The following is a 14,876-nucleotide window of genomic DNA, read 5'->3' as shown; positions in this document are numbered from 1 at the left end:
ATTGCAAAAGTCCAGGTGCTAGTACACTTGGAATCAGATTAGGGTATACAGCAGGTCCTCAATTAACTTTATTTTGTTCAACATCGTTTCATTTATACTGTTGATGACATGCCCTGGGAACTTAACTCTTGTTTATATAAATTAGCCTAGGGTAAATTGTTTTCATTGCAGGTCATTTTGCTTAAAGTCGCAGAACCTACAGACAACCTTAAGTGAAGACACTGTAGAGTCAACAGGACTGATGTTCAATTGGTTATGAATATTAAGAGGGAAAGAAATCAGGGCTGTCTCATAGGTTTTTTATTTGAGCAACTGGATGGATGGTGATGCCATTTGCTAAGATAAGAAAGACTTAGGAAGTAAAAAGTTTTTGCTTTTGTTTTCATGAGCAATTAAAAAAAGGCTTTGATATTCCACCCTTTGAGTTACAACTATTACGACAATTGAGAGGGAGGCAAGAGTGGTAGCGGGATGAAGAATTAATTAGAAGGGGTTCGATGGCTGCAGGTCTAGTCCACTTAGTCTTTGTACTGGAAGCGCTCATCACCAGTTTCGTTGAGAAGACCCATGCAGATGAGGGCTTCTGTCACCCTGAAAAGTAACCCTTCAGAGTAACCCTTCTCCTCCTGGCCTACAGCCCGGGAATGCGGATGCTAGTGCTACAGTGGGCCACACCAGCAAAAAATTAGTTGATGTTGGAGGTTTCCTTGAATCCACTTAGGTTCCAGGCATTGTCCCGGCCCCCCTTGGGATCATAGGCTCCGATGAAGTACTGGTGTTGCTTGCTCAGCCTCTGGAAGGACTCCTCAATGTACTTCAGACCGTTTTCCTCTTGCATGACCTTGGTGCTGAAGTTGGTATGGTTGTCCTCACCATTCCAGTTCCCAGGAATGGGCTTAGGATCAAAGGTTGCTATCACTCCAAATCTTCACACGCTTAGTGCAAGATGAAACGGGCCATCAAAATGATATCCCATGTAGATTCACGAGTCCTATCTGGAATTCCCACTGGGTGGGCATGACCTCAGCATTTGGACCCTTGGTCTTGAGGCCAGCGTATGAGCAGGCTGGGTAGTGAACCTCCACAATATGCCTGCCATAGGCTCTGTCTGCTCCCACGCCACAGTAGTATGGTCCTTGGGGCCCAAGGAAGCCATTGGAAAGTCAACCAAAGGACCATCTGTGCCCATAAGAGTATATTCCTGCTTCATTCCAAATGAGGAGTGCTGATTACTCACTATGTCAATTACCCCTTTACAGTTATGCCTTAAATTGGTCTTTGCAGGCTTTCATTTGTACTTGAAGACTTCACAGAACACCAGCTTGTTGGGATCCTTGTGGAAAGGGTCCTGAAACATGGCAGCAGGGTCAAGATACATATCACTGATAAAGTCCAAGCTATGTATATCTGTGTATATCCTATATAATAAAAGGCTATTATGCAAATTGTCCCCTCGACAAGGAGTTTGACCAGCAGGCAGGCCGGCCAACCACCCATGTCACCTCCCCCTGGCCAGGCTGGCCGGACCCCACCCGTGCACGAATTCATGCACCGGGCCTCTAAAATATATATATATATGCACACATACACACTGAGTGGCCAGATTTATTATGCGTTCAGAGATCTTAATAATCTGGCCACTCAGTGTGTATCTTGGCTAATACAGAAATAGAGTATTTCTGTCATCACAGATTCTACTGGACAGTGCTACTGTGGGTACCATGACATTGGGGCTGGCCCATAATGAATTCCCAAAAAGCAGTGTTATCATTTATGGACCAGCCACCTTCCGTCATTTGGATACCACCTTCTTTTTTCCTTTTTAAAATATACTTTTATTTATTTTAATGAGAGAAAAGGAGAGAGAGAGAGATAGAAACATCAATTGACTGCCTCCTGCATACCCCTCACTGGGAATTGAGCCTGTAATCCCCGCACATGCCCAGAGGGGGAACCAGAACTGTGACCTCCTAGTTCCTAGGTCGTTGCTCAACCACTGAGCCACACTGGCCGGGCAAAGATATTATCTTCTTGATTTTTGCTAATCTAATACCACCTGAATTATTACTTAATATTTTTCTTCAAGTTGACTCATTTTACACTTAAACAAGTTTATTTAATATCATTATCATAAATGAAAAAACAGCAGCATTTGCCATAAAAAGGAATCATAAAAATCAGTACTATGAAACAAAATAATGTAGCTAAATTTTAAGTTTTTAGGTTTAAAAACTTAAAAACAATGAATAAAGCAATCATGAAGCAAGTCAGCTTTTAAAAATAGAGATCCAAAAATAAATTCCCCAATGAGGAAAACAATGAATTGTTAATGATCAGTCAGGAATAAAGACAGCTCAGTGAACAATGAAACTGAGAGTCTATGTTAAAAAGACATGGTTACATTTTGTCAAAAACACAAAATTCTGCCTTGCAATTAGGTTGGTGGCTTTGGGCCCTTGGAGCAGAGGAGTATGTGAGGCAGGAAGCTGGGTCGAAGTCTCCAAGTTACATGGACCAGACACCTTCTGGCACCTTCTCCTGCACTCACCCTAAGAGAACTGGGAAATGAAAATACCTCCCAAATCCCCTCCCACTTCCTGGGGCCCTCGGCAAAGGCAAAGGCCTAGGCAGCACTGAGTGCGACAAGAACCCCTCAACAGAGGACACCTGCGTGTACTTGCCCCGCCTTAGCTGCCTCCCCAAGTGCGGGGCTGCTGCAGGCTGACGGGGAGGAGAGAACGCCCCGTACTCCTCAGTGGCCTGGGGCCTAAGGGCCTGGAGAAGTGTCCGCCTGTGTCACCTAAGATCATCTCTCCAGAATGCTGTGGTCACACATGTCCCTTCCTTAGGCAGAGTACGATTGAACTTATTAGGTTTTAATTAGGGCTAGGGTTTGAATTAGGTTCAAAGGTCTTATTTAGATGTGGGTTGATTAACTTACAGCTGTGGTTACCTGAATGCAATTAAGCTCTGCAGTGTCTGCACTCCAGTGATGGTTATAAACACAGATGCCGCCTGGCCGCCTGGGTTTGAACAACAGCTCTACCGCTTCTTGCCTAAGTGACTGGAGGCAAATTACATGGCCTCTAATGAGAGGTCACTTTTTTAAAAAAGGTGAAATAACTCTCACACACATATTTAAGATCTATTTACTTTATTATTAATCAGGGAACCAGAGAGATGTTACAACTCATTCAAGGTGAATCCAAAGAACAGACCATTTATAGATCAGGAGTACTGAAATGAGTTTATAAATGGAAGCAAAATTGAATTTCTCACAAGAGAGGAAGGTTGAACAGAATCATTTGCATATGCATAGACTGAACTGCCATTCGGTCTCTCCAACCTACGGGTTGCAAACTAGTTTAAAGGTCATGAAAAGCTATAATCAGATGGCACCGAAGAGTGTGCTCAGTACATGGTTTTTCACTGGAAACACCTGCTAATTTTTTTTTATTCCAAATTTACTTAAATCCTTCCGTCTTTTAGTTCCCTCATCTATAAAATGGGGATGTAATTCAAGTGCCTACCTCACTGTGAACTGGGGAGAGGTAAGTGAGTCCCTTAGATTGGAGGTGGCTGTTCCCTTTTCTATTTGTCAAGGCGGATTCGTTCTACAGAAGCAGGTCACGATGTTAACAAGCATGGATTAGTGCCCACCTTGCCAGATGCTGTGCTGGTCTCCAGTTTCACTCTGAGGGGCACCGCAGGTTCTGAACTGCCTCACTGTAGGCCCAGTGTGCTGACGTCAGGGTCAGCTCAGGATGAAGGAAGGGAGGGAGGGTGTCCTTGAAACATAGAAGGGAATGATACTGGCAGACCCCCTGAGTCTGTGGGAAGTGGTTAGCTCTGGTGGCAACATCCTAGAGAAGGCCACAGGTGAGGCCAGAGGGAATTGAGGGTGTGTCCTAGACATCTGGGTGCCCAGTGTGAGAGAATAACCTCCCTGTAGCCATGGCAACACATTCCTTAAACTGAATCCACCCAGACACTCCGAACTGACAATTCCTTTATTCTTTGTATCAGTCAGTCAATCCACAAGTGTTCACTGTGTATCTTCTTGGGAGATGCAGGGCCCCAGGGACTTCTGCTTCCCACGCTCCCAGGATGAACTCCCAGGTTTGGATCCCAGCCCTAGTGCCCTGGAGCGGCATGGTGAGAGCACTGGACTGGGAGTCAGGCGGGGTCTGGGTTTGCCTCTTGTCCCTTACTTTGAGCTAGGTGCTTACCTGCAGTCTCCTCTGCACAGTACCTACCCCGAAGGGTTGTTTTCAGGTTTCAGTGAGATGATCTATGTAAAGGGCCCGCGGTAAGCACCAAATACCACGGTATTTCTTTCTTTTTTTTTTTTTATGTGCCACCATTATATTAAGGACTTAGACCAGATTGCTAAAATTACTTCCACTTGCAAACTTCTGAGAGCTACTGCTTCTCAGCCCCTGGCCCCTTCTGGGGGCCCTAGGGAAGTTTCTGGAGCTCACGAGTGTCGGTGGTTAGCCCTGGCCTTCCCTTCGCTCACAGAAAAATAAGGAAGTGGGCCAGGCGGGCATCTCAGAGGCGGGCGCGCCCGGCCGAGCCCTGCCTGCAGCGCTCCCTGGGGCCGGCAGGGGGCGCCCTGACCACGTCGGACAAGCGCAGCTGCGGGGCCGCCCGTCTTCCCGGATCTTTTGTCCCATTACCTTGGACCATACCAATACCCAAGATTCTGGTCATTATTTCTCCAAGTCACTTCTGCTGCGTGCCTAGAAGTTTCTGCGTAACGGGTATTATCATCCATTCAATCACTGAACGAGGACTACACAAGCACCCACTGGGGCCAGGCGCGGTGCTCGAGGTGTGGGGTCACAGGAAGCTGACCAAGGTCTGCATTAGAGGAGGAACTGGTTTTGGTGTTTTTTTTCTTCTCAGATAATAATAGATCGCTTATATTTTTAAGAATTTACTAAGTGCCAGGCTGACTTCTAGTGCTTTAAATAGCTTCTTTCTTGAACCCTCAGAATAGTCGTGTGCGGGGGATGTTGTTTACGTCCATTTTCTGGCCAGAGACACTGAGGCACCAGAGGTGAAACAACCACGTGCCCGCGGTCACACAGTCAGTCAGGGGTGGGGTGGAGATCCGAACCCGGGGTCACGGACCTCAGAGCCAGCCCCCATGGTGCACTGCCTCTGCGCCCCGAGGAGAGCAGCACATTAGCGCCGCCCGAGGGAGCTGAGGGCCCGGCCGGCGTCCGGAGAGGTGGTGGGCCGCGTAGGAGAAGGTGGGAAGTGGGGAAAGGGGCCTCCGCAGAGCAGACAAGCTGGGGAGTCCACTCTCCACCTCTCATCTTCCTCTGCCTCCCTCTGGGTATGGAGCCACATCCAAGCCCCTGCCCACCACCACCCCGGCCTCGCCCACCACCACACAGGCTTTCCCCGCCTCCTAGGTCCTTAGTTCTTGGAGTCTAGGCCCCCCACCTTCTGGCTGTGTCTCTGAAGGAGAGTCACTCCTTCAATCCCTATGAGCCTCCATTTCCTCAACTGGAAGATAGGAGTGTCTGCCTCCCACAGCTGTGGGTTGTTATAAGCGAGAAAGCATGGTGCCCGGCCGGGTTTCATTGTTATTCTCCCCTCCTACTCAAGCGGTGCCCTGAGTACAAATATTCCATCCTCCAAAACCCCCTCTTCTCCACCCCCACCAAACCCCAGCTCACTAACCTCAGCTCACGGAGCAGAGCAACCCATCTGCGAGCCAAACCAGGCTAATATGCTCATGACAAATGGTTACATATGTCACACACACACACACACACTCCATTTTTGGAGGCAACTTAGGCAATATTAAACAAAGAAAGGACTCTGGAGGTGGGCTTTGGGGAGATTAAAAGGAGTTCTCAGTACCCCACAGACTGCACCCCATCGTATATACAGAAGTCGGGGTGCACAGAACCGGGCTGTGGCACTCATGAAACACCTGTGGTCTTTGACAGGTCTTCCCCTGCGGTGATTTTCTTCCTTGCTGGACCTCAGGAGGAGGAGGGTCACCACGCCCCATGTTGTGTGAGGGAAACTGAGACCAAGAAAAGCAAGCGTGGTTGTCGCTCAAACTGTCCCACGGAGGCTGGAGGCCTGGGGCATGAAGGACTCTGCCCCCAACAACAACAAGAAAGGAGTCTGTCCTCTTCCTGACGTCCTTCCCCCACTTCCACGGGTAGTGAGTGGGAGGAGGGCACCCTTTATTCGTGATGACTAGGGGTCCCAACATTTTAAATTTCCTGCCTGGAAGTCAAGGACAGGAAATTATAAAGCCAGAGTTTCTGTACCAATTACCCAGGTGTCCTAACTCCCAAAAGTAACAGATGCTGTTCCTCTCGTGGCCTCTGTCATCATTCATTCTTCATTGTCCAGGGAAGCCGCTCCACGGCTCTGAGAGACCAGCAGATGTCGAGTTACGCGGGGAACCTAGACAGACACAACGGACAGATTCCCGTCAGATGGGAGCCAAGTCCTGGCAATAACACCCGTGAATCACTGACTGCAGTGAGTCACAACATCAAGCTGCAAGAAGCCTCCGAGATCTTTCCAGTCCAAGCCCTTCCCGTCTGGTTACTGACAAGTAAGAGAACCGAGTGAGACCCGAGAGGGAAAGTGACTTGCCCGGGGTCACGAGCTTGGTGGTGGCAGAGTGAAGGCTGGAAGCCTGAGCCTCAGGCCCATGTCCTGCCCACTGCCCTTCACAGCCCTCGGGAAGCCCCGGGGGCTGGGACAGAGGGTGGCCGGAAAAGCACAGGCCCCTCAGGGTTAGCCAAGGGCAGCGCGGGCTCTCCTAGCGGGTCGGCTCTGTGTTCGCCTCTGCCCTCCCTTGGGAAGGAAAGGGCCTGGGGTCCATCCTCACACCCCAGGCGCCCGGACTCACATGAGAAGACATAGGAGGCAGCTTCCTGCTTGGCCCTCATCCAAGGCCATTTCACAATAGGGGGAAGAGCGCTGGGCTGAGAGTCCCGGGTGACGGCTCACTCCACCCCCACCCCAGCCCCTCTCAGATCCCCCGGGTAGGATTAGCTAGGCCCTCCCTGAGATTGGGGGTAGAGGAGAGAGCAAGGCCGGAGAGCCCCCATTGAGAGTGCTCTGTGAGTGGTGCCCTGGAGTGGACCTGGGGGAAGCCTGGCAAGTGCCCACCACCCTTCCCTGTCCCTTGCCATCCACCTGCAAGCACTCACACTGAGGAGTCCCTTGTAGGACAAGGGCTGGTCCATTCAGGTCAGCCCCACAACACTCACTGTTAGTCAGAGGGGGCCTGGGAGCAAGCTTGGAGAGGGGCAGGCCTTGGTCAGCTTCCTGAAATGAGGCAACGTGACTGCCAGGCAGAATATTCTGGGGAGGGAACCCCCTGTTGTCCTCCTCCTCCCGGCCTGGCCTGACCTGACTGACATTCAGGCAGGAACTCAGACAGAGGCATTGGGACATTCGGTGAGGTTTTATTTCCCCCCACAATAGGGTCAAGCTCTAAGCTCAGTTCTGTAAGGGATCTTCTTTGAAGTAGGAGGTAGTGGTTAGGGACCCAATTTTTCCTGTTGTAAAGTCTTCAAGAGGAGACAAAGCAAACCCAGGCGAAATGTCAAACCACAACACAAGGCAGTGTTCTCAGGCTGGACAATCCTCGGGGCAGGGGCAAGTCGCTGCAGACAAGGCTGAGGGGGCCCCAAGCATGGGGAGCATTCAGCGCTGCAGAGCTGGTAGGAACGGTCTTCCAGGCAGGGAAGGGAAGAGGGGCAGCAATGAACATGCACTTGCAGGGGACGGGACCCTGTGCGCACAGCAATGAGGCTGGGAATGCGCCTGGTCCGTCCTCAGCTCTCCTGAACTCGGTCTTCCTCCGTCCATGGGAAGCCACTGGCCTGCTGAGGCAGGGGACTGTGTGGAGAGCTGGGCATGGGGCAAAGGGTTGCCAGGGGCTCAGCGCCTGGGTGGAGGAGCCCTCTGACAACAGGAAGCAGCTGCAGCAGGCTCCAGGGCGGTGATGGTGTCTGTCACTCTCCTACCCTGTCTGCAGCCCCTGCAGAACAAACTGTTCCTCAAGAAGCTCTGGGGACGAAGGGCCCACACCTGCTCCCCAGGTCGGTTTGGACAAGCCCCCAGCAGCACAGGCAGGGAGCCCAGCAGAGCCGTGACAAGGCACAGCAGCTTCCCTCACCCCCCCGCCTCCTCCTACCCCTGAGCCTGCTGCAGTTTACTGAGTCATCGACACAAAACAAGAGCTTTCTTGCGGGGTGGGGGGTACAACAGGGACTGATCCTTCATAAAGACCTCATCCCTGGTCCCAAACTCTGAACTGAGCGGCGATGCTAAGTGGTGTGGCTTCGCCGAAACAGCACTGGATTAGAAGTCAAAGCCCTGAGTTCTCATCTTAATTCTGCCCCTAAAAAGTGGTGTGACCATGAACAAGTCATTTCCCATTGGTGGTCTTCAGTCTCCTCCCCTGGGGAGTTAGAACTGATAAGCTCGAAGGTGCCTTCCAGTTAAAAATGTGAATCTAGTGCTGTGGGGTAGCTTTGAGGTTGCTAAAGTGATTCTCAGGGGTTGGGGTAGCTGGGAGAGAAATTAGGATGAGAATCTGATCATGGTCTAGATAAAATGGAATTAGATTCAATTTAGGACCTGAGATGGATTCCGTTTCCCCAGACCCCCATGATAAAGAGATACGGGTCTGTTGAACTGAGAACACCTCAAGGAAGAGATAATTTTATGGAAGAAGATTCCCCAAGAATTGTTGAAGAGCTAGAATCCTTCCAGATACTTTAAGGTCATTCCTCAGTCACAACCCGCCTCCCCAGTTTGGAATGAATTAGGAGAAGGGACTTGCTTGAGAGCAGAGAGCAGGGTGTCCTAATGCCAGGAAGGAAAGATCCATCCTTCGCAACGTTCTTCCTCACTTAAGCTGCTCCTTAAAACTCCTTCAGCCGGGGACCAAGCCTTGCATGCCACAGTTATAGCTAAAACCGGACACAACCATTTAAATTCTATCTTTCTAGGACCCAGGATACGCTGGGAGAGAATTTAAGAGGGGTGGGGCTGGAAGAGGCAGGGAAGGTGGAGTTCCAAACATCACAGGAGCCAGGCTTTTTCTGAGGTCAGATCTAGGCCAGGCAGCTCAGACCCATCCCCTGTGGGCGGTGATATGGCAGGAGGCCGTGGGCATCGTAAATGCCTGCTGGTTCACGTTCTGAAACCCCCTACCTTTGTCTCCCAGGCCAGCAGTCCTCGAGCAGAGGAGCCCAGTTTAACTCCCATGAGGCTACTACCTACTCACCTTCCAGTGGGGTGGGGGAGAGGCCTGGCCTCCCACCAGATTGCCCACGTGGTGTAGGTGAAATAGACTCTGTCTGAACTGTTTAAAAAGGAGCCACAACCCTAGGCTCTTGGAGGCAGCGGTAGTGCCGGGTGGAGTGTGTGGCGTGGAAGGGAGGGTGAGAATGAGGAGAGGCGAACAGGCCAGCCTCCATTGGCTTTCAGTCTACGGGGCTGCACGCTGCCAAGACCATTGTTGGCAACAAACTAAGGGAGAGGAGGAACTGGCCAGACCAAGCCTATGTGTGCCGCTTCTCAATTGCAGCCTAGAGCATACAGACGTGGGCTTGGCATGCTCCCGTGTGTGTGTGTGTGTGTGTGTGTGTGTGTGTGTGTGTGGGCAAACATGCGCAGCAAGAGGGAGTGTGTGTTCGTTGGCCTGAGTGAGCACTGGCAATCACCATGGAGAAGATGCCAAAACTCTGTATTTACCATCAAGGTCAATGGTGCCGGGAGATGCAGAGCCAGAGCCCACCTCCCACCCTTGCCCATCCCAGGACACTGCTTCTCCCAGCGCCCAGGAGGAAGGGAGGTGGAGAGGTCTCTCAGCGGGCCAGCGGCCCTCCTCACTCCCAGGCAGCCTTCTCCTTCTACTGGTCAAGGCGCCTGAATCAGCAGCTCCTTTGCACCGGGCACTCTCAAGCACCTCGTTCCTTTCCTCAAATCAGATGCCGTCTGGCAGGAAGGGAAGAGTCACGCAGACAGGGAAGAGCTTCAAAGCAGCACTCCTAGCCGTGGCTGGTTGCTCAGTGGTTAGAGCGTTAGCTTTGGGACTGAAGGGTCTCAGGTTCGATTCCTGGTCAAGGATACATACCTGAGTTTCCGGTTCAATCCTCAGCCTCGGTCGGGGCAACCAATCAATGTTTCCTTCTCTCTCCTCCTCCTCCCTCCCTTCTACTCTGTCTAAAAATCAATGGAAAAAATAACCTCAGGTGAGGACTAACAACCACAACAAAAAAAGCAGCCCCTCTAGAATCAACTTGTGAAAGAGCTGGGTTTGAAGGAAAGGAAGGATTTGGGAAAACTGAGACTAGTGGACCAGTGGTCATGGAAGGGGAGGAGACATTGCAGGCAGAAAAGGGGGTTAAGCGTGTCATTTATAGAAAAGATTATAAGGAACACTTTTTGGTTTTACTGACACAGCCCTGACACCAACTGAGTCAGACCAATCGAATTGTCCTGCAGTTAGCACCCCGAGTTAGCATCAGATCCCACAAATTAAAGGACAAAGTCCTCAAGAAGACTGCCCTTACTTCCCATGACAGAAGCAAATGGGGTCCCCAGGCCACCCACACTTCTATCTGACTTGGCTCCCACTACCCCCCCTTCAGGTTCGATAATTTGCTAGAATGACTCTCAGGACCCACTAAAAATGCTGTGTTTACAACTAGAGTGTCACATACAACTCTGCAATAGCCAAGGGGAAGAGGCATCGAAGGAAGGGCTGGGAGAGGGGCTGCCAAGCTTCCATGCCCTCTCCTCAAGAAATCAGGTGTGTCACCCTCCCAGCACATCACGTGTTCACCAACCAGGAAGCTCTCTGAGTTTCAGGGCTGGCAATTGTAATTCGGGCTTTCATTCCATAGGCATGATTGATGACATCGTTGACCATGTGATTGAACTCAGTTTCCAGGCTCCCTCCTCCCCTCAGAGGTTGGGAGTAGGGTGGGGATGAAATTTCCAACCTTTTAATCACACCTTCCCACAGTCCTTCTGGGTGGCCAGCCCCTCACTTGAAACTATTTTAAGGGCCCACCTGAGTCATCTCATTAGCATAAACTCAGGTATGGTTTAACAGGGCTCTATGGACGTCATAGCTGGTTTGGCTCAGTGGATAGAGCATCAGCCTGTGGACTGAAGGGTCCCGAGTATGATTCTGGTCAAGGGCACATACTTGGGTTACAGGCTCAACCTCCAGTAGGGGGCGTGCAGGAGGCAGCCAATCAATGATTCTCTCTCATCATTGATGTTTCTCTCTCTTTCTCTCTCTCTCCCCCTTCCCCTCTGAAATCAATAAAAATATATTTTAAAAATAATAATAATAAATAAAGGGCTCTATGGATAACAAAAGACACTGCTAATACTTAGGGCAGCTCTGTGCCAGGAAAGGGGGACAAAGATACTGCAGCAAAGAAGGGGAAGCTGAGGATGGAAAGGTAGGATGGGACAAATTTATAAGGTCAGAAATTGATGGGCAAGAGGAGAAGGAATCACTGGCTCCCTCCTAAGGACAGAGGAAAAGCAGTAGAGGCAACTCCCTCACTTTAGTATCTTGGTAGAATCTCTCACCCTTTTTAGAGTTTAATTTCCTCCCAGGTGTTTCATCCAGAAGGAGGAGTCATCCCCCAGTCTCTGCTTTGGCACCAAGGCCCCCAGGACTTAGGTCCACCTTCCCCCAACTCAGCCTGTTGACATCCCCACAGTTCAAATGCCGTCTCCTTCCAGAAGCCTTCCCTGATTACCCCAGTGAGGAGTGATCCTGCTCTAAACTCCAAAAGCCCTTTGGGTCAGTCAGTCCCTTACTGCCCTATACTGTGACTCCTTTGCTTATATTCCCAATTTGATCCCAAGCACCTTGCCTTTCCCCATCCTGCTTCACTCAGAACAACCAGCACTGCGTGTTTTGTATAACACCTGTGAGCTCCCTGCAGACATCCATTGCTGTCATTGTCCTCTTCTCTGTCCCTGAGAACTTGGCGCCTTCCCTCAGCAGGGCACTCCCCTCCCTGTCTCTCTGAATAGAGTGTGAATGTCTCTCTCTTTGAAGAGTGTGACTGTCTATCTTTGGGAATAGAGTGTGAGTGTCTACTCCACCAGACTGATCCTCCAGGGCAAGGACATGTCTCTACATTCCAAGCCTGCGCACAGCCTGACAGGTAGTGGGTGCTCAGACGTGTGTGCAGCACGAACTCAGTTCCTCCTAGAGAATGTTACCTTTCTCACATTTAGGAAAGATCAAGAGAAGAGAGGATGAGTTATACTGGGAGGGAGGGGGCAGCTAAAACAAGGGCAACGCCGGCCTTTCCCACAGGATCCTGGGCCCCCTGGCCCTCTTGCCAGAAGACTGGTCTTGGCGGGTACTCCACCAGCAGGCCGGTGGACGGCAGGGTGAGAAGCCAGACCCACCCAGGCAGACGGGCCAGCAGATGGGCAGCATTAGCACCACAATGAGCCCTGGGGACAGGCATCGCTGAAAGGAGCCTTCTGGGAGCTGTGGGAAAGCTTTCCCCTGGAATGGCTTCCAGCCCCTTTGACAACCCCAGAGCAGTGTCCAAACCGTAGTTTACTCGCCACTAATGGTTACCACTTGGAGGCCCTGGGCTGAGTGGGAGCAGGTCTGCTCAGCCACCCGCTCCTGCCGAGGCCAAGGCCAGGCCTAATGCTGCCTGAGGCGGTCCCCCAGGGGTGCAGGTGAGTGCCACAGCTGAGGATGAGGCTCCCCTCCACCTCCCTCCAGGCAGGGTCCCCTGACATGGACTCGCTCAGGGGAACCGGAAGCCAGACAGGAAAAGGGACATGATGCCCAAGGCTTCTCAGCGGCCTCCGAAGCTGGCCCAGAGTCGGTGACGGTGCCTTGGTCTCTTTCTGCAGGCTTCAGGGCTTCTCGGGCAGGGGGTTGTCGCTCCCTGGAGCACAAGTTCTTTGACTTTTCTGTGGCCAGGTACCCACCCCATACTCCCCAGAGTGGTGCCCGGCATCACGGGGAAGTCACGGTTTGGGAATGGAAGAAATGGAGACTTGCTCCTAAGAAATAGTTAATCCTCCCCCCTTCCCCCAGGCCTCTTGCACCTGCAGGCTGCGGTGTGTGGTTTCCCACAGCTGCAGCTGGCTCTGCAGCAGCCCCCTCCCTTGGAGGGAACCTGAGAGGCCCCGTGGCCTGAGGCCCCTGGGAGGGGCTCCTCACCCTGGGTCCAGCTGCTGGGGGTGGCATGAGCGGGTCTTGCTGCCCTCTGACCTGGACCTGCCACGAGGAGTGCTCCAGTCCTGGGAGGGGTCTGCTGGGCTTCTTGCTAAAGCTGAAGGCAGAGATTCCAGTTTGGAAGGTGGCCAGAGAGCCCCTCCACAGGGCCTCTCAGCCCCTCCCTTGCTCCAACTTCCACTGGCTTCTGGAAGGAGGATGGCCTCTTGAGTGTGGGCTTGCCACGGCCCCGGGGGAGGGGAGGAGTGGAGCTCCTGAAGGAGAGGGTGAGTTGAGTGTGAGAAGTGAGTGGGAAGGACAGGAAGGAACAGGAGGAAGTGAGATTTGGCAGGCCAGGCCTCTGTTGGTCAAGACAACCTTGAACCCACGATGCTGGGACTCTGGTAGGCTCTGTTCTCTGTCTGGCCTAGAAAAGGGTAGGTTGTCACAGAGTCTGGGCAGATTCCCAGTTGCCCGCTGGGCTAGACATATGTGCTCGAGAGACATCTCTGAACACTCCTCATTATGAGGCAATGAAGGAAAAGTGTGGGAGCGTCCCTGTGGGACATGTCCCAGGGAGGATTTAGCAGGGCCCCCAGACTCAGCCCCTTGATAACAGCCTGCCCATTGCCCCACCTTTGGCCACTGAGCATGCGCTGAAATCCCAGGGGAACACGTGGTTGATGCTACATGGGGGGCTCCACCCAGGTCACAGCCAAGAGATGATCACTTGGGTCCAGAGCCAAGGCTTGAGAGATGGAGGGATGGGAAGGCAGGAATCTGACAGGCACCCGGTGGTGACAGGGCCCGGGGCTCTGGCTAATCTCACATCCAGCTCCAGGCAAATTGCTTCAATTCAACACTTTCCCTGTGAGGCCCTATGGCCGGCCTCCTGCTCAGGACTTCGGGCCTCCAGTCAGCAGAAAAAGCCCAGCTCCCCTTGGAGATAACTCCCCCACCGGGATAGGAAGAGGGAGGGCAATTTGGCAAAGAGGCTTGAAAGGAAACAGAGCTGCCCATCTGCAGAAACCCCTGAGTCAGACGTGGGGAGGAGGAAGAGAGGGCTCAAGCAGAAGCTGCAATTCGGTCCTCCTTCCCCGGCCTCAGGAAGAGACCAGCTGCAAGGTGGCAGCCAGGCCTGGAGGAGGTGAGGGTGCGTGCTAGGCGGGCACTGAGCAAGCTTCGGTTTTGGCTCTCGTGTAACCCGACACTCTGAAAGGGGTATAACTGATGCCAACAACCCTTGCCAGTGCCAGGAGTCCACTGTGTACTCCAGACTTGTGCTTGGCCCGTTCTCAGCAGCGCCACGTGGCCATGAGCACAGAGTGTGGCTGGGAGTTGGTGTGCCCTCAGGTATATGGAGCCCAAGCCCTTCGAAAGACCCCTAAGCTCCTGAGAGAGGGGGCTGATGAGACGGCCCAGGGGGATCCTGCCTTCACTGGGGTTCTGTTTTTGTTTTTGCTTTATTGCTGTTACACTATAGTCAGCGTTTACTCATTATGATTGTCCAGACCCCAGGTGTCAAGAAAATTCCCGGAAATCTGTTGGGATGCCACAGATCTGGAGTACCGCCTTCTGATTTGTGACTTACACAGCACTGGCACTTTCCTCCTCGCTCACATTCATCCATTTTGACAATTTTAAATCAGTTTGG

At 52.0% G+C, this 14,876-nt stretch overlaps 1 pseudogene; it reads right to left on the bottom strand.

Moving 5' to 3' along the window:
- Positions 1–518: 518 nt before the first annotated feature.
- Positions 519–4,777, bottom strand: LOC103287303 (glutamine synthetase-like; annotated as a pseudogene).
- Positions 4,778–14,876: the final 10,099 nt, after the last annotated feature.

This window comes from Eptesicus fuscus, chromosome 5 (genome assembly GCF_027574615.1).
Source record: "Eptesicus fuscus isolate TK198812 chromosome 5, DD_ASM_mEF_20220401, whole genome shotgun sequence".
Lineage (NCBI taxonomy): Eukaryota > Metazoa > Chordata > Mammalia > Chiroptera > Vespertilionidae > Eptesicus > Eptesicus fuscus.
This window is presented reverse-complemented; position numbering and strand designations above follow the sequence as displayed.